This window comes from Saccopteryx leptura, chromosome 2, assembly GCF_036850995.1.
Source record: "Saccopteryx leptura isolate mSacLep1 chromosome 2, mSacLep1_pri_phased_curated, whole genome shotgun sequence".
In the NCBI taxonomy this organism is placed as follows: Eukaryota; Metazoa; Chordata; class Mammalia; order Chiroptera; family Emballonuridae; genus Saccopteryx; species Saccopteryx leptura.
This window is the reverse complement of record NC_089504.1, coordinates 236167705-236175308: the sequence shown is the minus strand read 5'-3', so window position 1 is coordinate 236175308 and position 7604 is coordinate 236167705.

Genomic DNA, 7604 nt, shown 5'->3' with positions numbered 1-7604 from the left:
ATCTATCTATCTATCTATCATCTCTTTATCTATAATGTAGAATTGGCTCTCACAATTATGGAGGCTGAGAAGTCCCATGATCTGCCATCTGTAAGCTGCAGATCCACGAGAGCCGATGGTATAATTCAGCCTGAGTCCAAAAGCCCAAGAACCGGGGTAGCTGATGATATAAATGCAGTTCGAGGCAGGAGAAGATGAAGTGAGATCTCCCAGCTCAATCGAAAGGCAGGAAAAAAGGGGGCCAGTATCCCCTTCCTCTGCCTTGTGTTCTATTCCAGCCCTGAACAGATTGGGTGATGCTCACCCACGTCAGGGAGGGCCATCTGCTTTACTGGGTCCCCCATCCAAATGCCAATCTCATCCAGAAACACCCTCACAGACACATGCAGAACTCACGTTTAATCTGGGTGCCCCAGGGTCCGCCAATTGGACGCCTAAAATGAACCATTGCAACGCCAATGAACAGTGCTGCAATGAACATTCTTGTACCTAAAACGTTGTAGGCTGTGCAGATAGTTCTGGGGAATAAGTTTCCCGCAGGGTAATGGCTGGAATGAAGGGTTTGCCCATTAACCAGTCTAATCACTGTTGCCAAATTGCCCTCCAAAGCTGCTGTAGCAATTTGCATTCCAGAGCTTTCCCGAATGTTGAGTATTATTAACCTTTAAGATTTTGGACAAATGAGTGAGGGGAAAATAGCACTCTACAGTTTTAATTGCTAGATCTTTGATGATTAGTTGAAAAGCTATTTGCATACTTCTGAAATTGCCTGTTTATGTCCTTTCCTTGGGATTTTTGTTGGGTTTCTGATATTTTTCTTATGCATTATAAAAGCTCTCTTTTTTTAAAAAAAATAAAAATAATTTCATTGTCTGTTCTATACGTTGCAGATATTTTTTCTCAGTTTGTTATTTTGCATTATGTTTTATTTATATTTTGCTCCATAGGGATTTTAATTTTAAATGAGTATAAAATATTTGTGGGGCCTTTTTCTAGGGTGCTCATAGCTTCTCTTTTTAAATTTTTTTTTAACATTTCAACCAGGGTTTATTTTGGATATTATTTTAATTAACCCTCACAACAGCCTAACGGCTTTGCCCAAATGGCAGAAGACCTGGGCCTTTGTTCCCGTTTGTGGAAGGAGAGAAAGAAGTTCTGTGAGGTCAGGAGATTTGCCTCGGGCCATTTGATGAATTGAGATTTTGAACTTGGGTGTTGGATCTTAGGACCCCCAATCTGAGCTCTGTGCATTTGGATTCTTTAAACACACCCTAGATGACCGAGTCACCAAACTGCTATTGTGGAAGAGACAAAAGGGACCCAGCAGTTATCCCAGGACTTCTGAAATGCCCCAGCCTCCTCCTCAGCATGGTTCCTTCTCTTGTCCTCCACTCTCTTTCCCGGTCTATTCCCATCTTAAGCCTTTCTAACCGTGGGTGTCTGTAGTGTTTCAGCTCTTGCCCCCAACAACCTTATTCTCCATACCCGAAGTTGTAGGGTCCCAGGATATTCATCGTGATCATTCATCAAAGTGAGAAACTCAAAATATCCCCCGTGTTCTGCAGTAAGAATCCTGTGAAATAAGAGATGGTGACAATCAAAGAGTCATCAAAACACAGAGCTCACAGCCATGAATGCCATGTGGGATACAGCATGTGGGAGAGGGGACCCCCATCGGGGCTGCAGCAGTGGGGAGACGCGGCCTCCCTGCAGGGGCAGCCACCACCCACCTCTGGCTGATGTTACCCTCTGGCCACGTGGGTCACAAGTGTAGCCCCATTGTCCTGCTTTTCAAGAAGCCAGAAATCTGCCTTTTAACGTGAAGAACCTGGCATTTGACATTTTGGCAACTGAATAGATCTGGAAAACATTATTTGGATGAAACAAAGCAAATCTCCAGGCTGGATCCTGCCAGAAACTGTGGTTTATGACCGCAAGTTACAACAGCTCTGATGATGATGGCGGCAATGGTTATGATGACAGCAAACATTCTAACAGAACTTCGTATATCTCAGGGTCTGTTTTAAATGCTTTATATGCATTAACTTATTTATTCCTCCAGACCACCCTCTAAGGTAGACATTATTGCCATCCTCATTTTGCAGATGAGGAGAGGCCCAGAGAAGTGAAGTTTTTTGCCTCAGGCCACACAGCTTGTGAGTATGGAGTCAAGAGCCTCATCCCAGCAGTCTGGCTCTAGAGCCCACACTCCGCATGCCTGTTCTGCACGCCACCTGCTCTCTGTATGGGATGGCCCTATTTTTGTTTAAACACATGCACATGGGCTGGCTGGAGATACCCGCATATGTTGACTGCTTATTTTTATCTTTGGGTGATCTTTTTAGAAAAAAAAAAAATCTGCATTGAACCATTTTTTGTACACCAAACATAACTTGTATAACAATAAAGTAATAAAGGTCAAAGAAGGCCCAGGGGCCTCGTTCTCTTCTTCTCATCCCTGTTGCCATGGAGTCTCCATTCCCACTCCTGTCCCCAGCTGTCCCCAAAGCTACATGGCTGCTTTGCTTGGGACAATCTCAGAGGTGTGATTCTCCACTCAGGCTCTGGGCTCTGCCTGGCACTCACTGTACGAGGACCTAGGAGGAAAACCAGTCTGTTGTCAGGCATTCATCTTCAAGGGGACTGGGTCTTGGTTGGGTTTTATGAAGAAGTCCTTGAGGCAGGATTGGCGTGTCCCAGGGAACATAATAAGGGAGCTGGAGAGGCAGGACAGGGAGCACGAGGAAGCCAGAGCAGCGGCTTCTAACCTTTTTGCACCTGGGGACCCGTGAAAATAGGAGCATTATTTCGGGGACCGCTAAGGCAGAAATTGCTCTGAGCATAAGCGAATTCAACTAAGATCATTGGGTCTATAATCTTCATACAACATCAGAACAGTTAGCTCTTTCACGGACCTGCACGAAATTTCTGGTGGACTGATCCATGGACCAGCAGTTGAAAAACACTGAATAGAGCACAATTTCAGAAAAGTCCCATGGAGAATAGCCTCAGCCTGATCCTATGGGGATGCCTTGGAGTGTGTCACACCCTGGGGTTATCCATGCCAGGCACAGGGAGCTGGGCTTTCATACACATGCACCTGGCAACCACAAGTGAGGGCTGCCAGGGAGAAGTGCTCAGGTATTTCTGGCCCTATGCAAGTGCCAGGAGCAAACACCCAAGGATCAGTGCTTCGAAGAAGAAGTTTCACAAGGACTGCTGGTGGAGGTGAAGGCATACAGAGGTGGTTGGTGGCTGAGTGGATCTGGGTGGAACACCAGTTGTGCTTGGGACAGACCTGGTTTAAGGAGGGAGATTCTGGGATGCCCTGGATCTCTCAAAATCTGGGATTGACTTGGTGTTGGCTTCTCCCTGTGTGACTTTGGGCAAGGCTCTTGGCCTCTCTGAGCCCCAATCTTCTCATTTGAGAAATGGAGGCAAAGATTTGTTCCTCTACCCCAGGGCTTGTAAATTGTAAAATAATATACAATGTAAGGTGTTTACTTCTCTCTGGGTTGGGGATTTATTTATGCCATGTCTTTCTCTACATTTTAAATGAAGTGGAATTGTGTATTATATTAGTCAGCTATAACAAAATATGATGAACTGGGGTGGGAGCGCTTACAGAGCAGGGATTTATTCACTCAGTTCTGGAGACTGGAAGTCCATGGTTAAGGTGCCGACAGGGTTGGTTTCTGGTGAGACCTTTCTCCTTGGTTTGCAGATGGCATCTTCTGTCCTCGGCATGGTCTTTCTCCTGGGCACACAGCAGAAGAAAGGGGGTGGGGGGTGGGAGAGGAAAAAGTTAGGGAGATCTTTTTCTTCTTATAAGAACACCAGTCCTATTGGATCAGGGCCCCACCCTTATGACCTCATTTATCTTTAATTACCTCCTTAGAGGTCCCATCTCCAAATACAGTCATATTGGGGTTTATGGTTTCAACATACACATTTTGGACGGACACAGTTCAGCCCATAGCATGTATATAAAATGCTTGCATAATGGATAGCACATGATCCCTACATGTTCATTTCTTCCCCTCATCTCTTCCCCCTCCCCCCTTCCTCCCTTCTCTCCCTTCCAACCAGTATTACATTCCAGACTCTATTCCGGGCTGGGGCAGAAAGCGTAAGCAAGACTGACACAATTCCAGCCTTGATTTGCTCTGAAAATATCTGAACTCTCCCCATGGGTCAGCAAATTCATTAAGTTTGAGATTGGGGTTGAGATCCCAAAAATGCAGTGTTTGAAATCAGAGCTGGTCCACTCAGGCCTGCAGTCAAGTAGGCCCCCAGAATGTGGTTAAATTAAAAAAAAGAAATGTACAATTTGAAAATATGATTTCACTTCAAAATACCTATTTCCAGCTTCTCCTGAAATAATGAGTAGAGCCAGCAGCCCCGGGCCTGCGTTCTTGTGAGGTTTTTGCTGGCTTGAGCTGTAGGGCTGCCAAGCCACCCCTGGGCAGACAGGGAGAGCGGTTTCTGGTTCAATCCATTCCCTGCCGGGTCTGGTTCAGTAATTATTACCTGCCTGTCTCCTGTAGGTATTAAGATTTGCAACTGCTGGCTTAAATAAATATGACTGATTGAAGAGCCTAATTTGGGGCCCTGACTGTTTCCATGTAGAGAATGGGGTCAGTAGAAATTTGTTTTCTATGCTTTCTCATTGAGTGTGGGTTGGGGTTTGGGGTGAGGTGGGGGCTGGTGGGAATTGGGGCTGGTAGCCTTGATAGTCCCAGTTAATGTCCTCCCTGTGTTGATGCCTTTTGGCCTAGAACTGCCAGCCCCTCCAAAGCTGAGCTTGACCACGTGACTTTCTTTGGCCAATGGGATAATAGCAAACAATGCAAGCAGAGGCCAGAAGTACTTGCCTATTCCTACTTGTTCTCTTGGACCTCAGCAGTCACCATGAGAAGGTGTCTGAGCTAGCCAGAAAACATGTCCGGACCCGAACATGAAAGACACAAGAATGTGGGAGAGAGCCCAGGTGTCCTGGCTAAGGGCATCAACCCAACAGCCACCAGCCAGCTGACTGGCAGACGTGTGGGTGAGCTCAGCCGAGGCCAGAAGACCTGCTGGCCAACCTGCAGACTTGTGAGCAGTACTAAAAACAGTAGTTGTTTTAACTTACTGAGTTTGGGGGGGTCATTTCTTACACAGCATGATTGTAGCAGTTAACTGATACATTTACATTCTATACAGTCTCCCTTCAGCCTTCCTTCCCAGCCTTCCTCCTTCCTTCTTCAACTGATATTTACTGAACATCTACTATGTGCCATAGTTACAGTGCCGAACAAAACTATACATGGTCCTTGTCCTTAGGCTGTTTACATTATTGCTCTATTTCTATCACCCACCTTAAAGGATTGAAGTTCAATAAGAAGGTGACATTTTATAGCTAGAACAACACATTTCTGCTCTAGGCTGATCTGGGATGGGTTTCTCTCCCATCGAGTGCTTTGTTATTACTTCTCTTTTTCTCACTTTAATTGTTCCTGCAGCTACTGCAAAGATCTTCCCTGCTAGAAACAGTCCTTCCCAGGAATAGAAATCCTTTTGAAAGGGTATCTACAATGGGGATGTTCTTAAGTAATTCATGTAAAGAGTGAGTGATTCCTTATATGTTTTTATAGAGTAGGGAGAGTTTTATGTACTGTAAAGTTTGATGTATTGTGATAAATTATGCTTTGGTCTGAAGTCTATGCAGAAAAGTACAGCGTTTCTCGAAGTTCTGGGAAATATACTATAAATAAAAGTAGTGGTTTATTTCTTGGCTGGCCATTTTCTCTAATAATGTAAAGAGATGTCAACCCCCGTTTCTTAGGGGCAAAAATGTGAGGTTTTCACCACAGAGAGGGAATGACTAGAGCTCACTGGGTTCTTTAGACTCTTCAAGGAAAGGGAGCCCAGTCTGGAGACTGTGTCCTGGTCAGAATGTGGTCCTTGGGCTTCTGGCTGACCCATCTGAGTTCCCGTGAATTAGGGAAGTTGGCACCCTCTGACCCCACGTTCTTCGCATCTCCCTCTTCCCTTTGGGTGTCATTCCCAAAGACGTGTCAGCTTTAAAAATCCCTCTTGAAGGGAGAGAGGCCAGTCATGGTCCTGTCCCTAGCCTCAGTTTCCCAATCTGTAAAGTCACCCAGTGATAATTCACAACCTCTTTAAGCCTCGTGACCTTCCTTCTCTGGGTGCATGCTTTTGTTAGGTCCGTATTGGGGACAGAGGACAGTGACCCATGGGTCCCTAATGGTGGCATTTCAGTCTGATTGGGTGCAGAAGGTCATTTGGATTGGGTGTCTCTGAGGGGGGCTGTTCGATGCCCCTCTGACGATGGGGTGTGGCCAGATGCCTTTACCTCTGGCTTGCAGAGGAAGGAACTCGGAACCGCCCGTGAGTCCCAGTTTGGTCACATGCAGTATTGTGGGGCCTTGTGAAAGTCCAGTCCACCATCTCGGCCTCAGTTTATTCCTCTGTCTGTTGTAATGGCTCTCCCAGTTCTGGCATTCTGGAATTGATAGAAGCCAACAATGACCTTGCCGATGTGACTAATGTGAGAGGGGATGTTCATCCGCTTCCCCGTCTTAGCTCAGGAATGGACTCCGGAGGGTGAAGTGGGATTATTTTGATTGAACGTCTTAAAATACTCAGTTCCTCTGTGGATTGGACTCATCCACAGCCTGGCCGGGTGCATGTTATTGTGACTGATGTGGCCACAAACAGCCCAGGCCATTAGGAAGAGCTCTACCAGACATTAATTACAACGCTCAGGTCACATCGAGTGGGGGTTGGACGTGGTTTCTTCCCTGGGCCCAGGGAATCATTTCTGGGAAATAGGAAGCCACGTGGTGTTTCATCAAACGTTTATGGCTCTTGGTTTAGGGGGTTGAGTTTACAAGGACCTGCAGGCTGAGCGCTGGGAAATTAAATTTCTTGCATTTTGACTGCGTCCTAGTCATGCCGTGAGCCGTGGGATTTATGGGGCTATAACGTCCTGCGCACATAGCGAGCTGGAAGCCTTCTTGTAACTTCCAGCCTGTGTCCTTGATGAAGGCGCCCTCCCAGGAGCTCGGGGCTCAGCTGTCCGTTTGTTTGAGAAACACAGGGCTCGGGGACGCCCGAAGCTGGAAGAGGTGAGGAGGGATGTCCAGAGGGACCAGGGCCCTACTGACACCTTGATCTATGACGTCTGCCCTCCAGACTGGTAAGAGAGTGAATGTCTGTTGTTGGAAGCAGGGGCAGTGGCAGGGCCTAGCTGGCATTTAAAAGCTCTCTTGCCCTGGCTGACTGGCTCATCAGTAGAGCATCGGCCTGGTGTGTGGAAGTCTTGGGTTCGATTCCCGGCCAGGGCTCACAGGAGAAGCGCCCATCTGCTTCTCCACCCCTCCCCCTCTCCTTCCTCTCTGTCTCTCTCTTCCCCTCCTGCAGCCAAGGCTCCATTGGAGCAGAGCTGGCCCGGGCACAGAAGATGGCTCCATGGCCTCTGCCTCAGGCGCTTGAATGGCTCCAGCTGCAACAGAGCGACACCCCAGATGGGTAGAGCCCCCTGGTGGGCATGTTGGGTAGATCCCGGTCGGGCGAATGCGGGAGTCTGTCTGACTGCC